Below are 1,294 nucleotides of genomic sequence, written 5' to 3' on the forward strand. Positions count from 1 at the left end.
CGCGGAGCTGAGGGAGGCTGGAGCCCGTTTAACGATTGATAGTGGAAGGTCCGCCGGGCAGGAAGGCGAGCACCCCGCCGGCCCTGTGGAGCTGGGGCCTTTTGCAGACCCAGGGCAAGATTTGGGCCCCAAATCCCGATCGTGCAAATGCTGACCAGCTCTGTCCCGGCAGGGACTTTGAAAACACACGTACCGGGCGTTTGCACCATTTACTTTTGAGATGAGAGTCGAGTACAACGCACTGGAGGAGAGTAATTCGTCGCGCTGCCTTTGGGGTGCGATGGGGGCTGCCAAAGGTGAGGAAAACTCAAAAGATCCGCAAAACGCACCAGTGGCTCTCCCAAACCCTAAGTTCAGGGATGCAAAGCTGGGACTGGGGTTAAGAGAGCTGAGGACTGTTTTTTTCAGAAGCTGAAGCGGTTGGTGCTTTGGCTCCTGGAATTACCAGGGCGTTGTTGCTTTCATGTAAAGAAACGGCAAAGTTTTAGTGCTCTCTTTCGATGGCAAGCAGGCTTTCCCAGAGGATGCGCTGCCAGCCGTGTCCTGCTGGCCCCGTGCTCCCCGAGCAGATCCAACCTGCAAAATCCTTCCTTTCGGGACACCCGTTTCAACCTGCTCATTCACTAAAAAACACAGAGTGAGTCATAACTCGGTTTGTAAATCTTCACAAGCATTTCCATTTCCTAGTTTCTGGCAAAGGAAAACCTGGTGCCTTAACCCAAAGTGCTGCCTATTTTCACTTTGCCAGTGCATTTTTTTTTCCCATGGTGCTTGAACACCTGTGATGCTACAGAGGAAAACAGCGTCTTTTGGCTGGGTGTTGCGAAAATCACAGGGAAAATGCTCAGGCTAGGAAACATCAAGTGAACAGCAGCGGGGAAGAGCAGGTACAAAGGGTCCCAGGCTGAAAATGGGGTGACAGCTCGTGGCAGTGCAGGCGAGGCGCTGTGCTTACACCCCACTGGGCTCCTCTGCCATGGGGGGAATTATTCCCAGTGCACAAGAATGTGGTGGATGTCAGAATCAGGCCCGTTACCCTTAATAAGTATAGCACATACGATTAATTATTTTCTGTGTCACTCTTCTTTCAAAGCTCCAGACACTTTGCTTGACTGATGCTGCCGTTTCTGTCGCAGCTTTGACAGCACGTCTCAGCGCTGCAGCACAGCTCGGAAGAAGTTTAACTCAGAGTTAGAGGGCAGTTTCCCGATGCAGCGTTGAACACCAGAGCCAGGCTCCAAGGTGAATCCGTTCTCTCTTTGCAGAAAGAGAAGGCGCTGCTGGGGCTGGCGAT

Source organism: Aptenodytes forsteri, unplaced genomic scaffold (genome assembly GCF_000699145.1).
Source record: "Aptenodytes forsteri isolate BGI_AS27 unplaced genomic scaffold, ASM69914v1 Scaffold68, whole genome shotgun sequence".
Classification (NCBI taxonomy): domain Eukaryota; kingdom Metazoa; phylum Chordata; class Aves; order Sphenisciformes; family Spheniscidae; genus Aptenodytes; species Aptenodytes forsteri.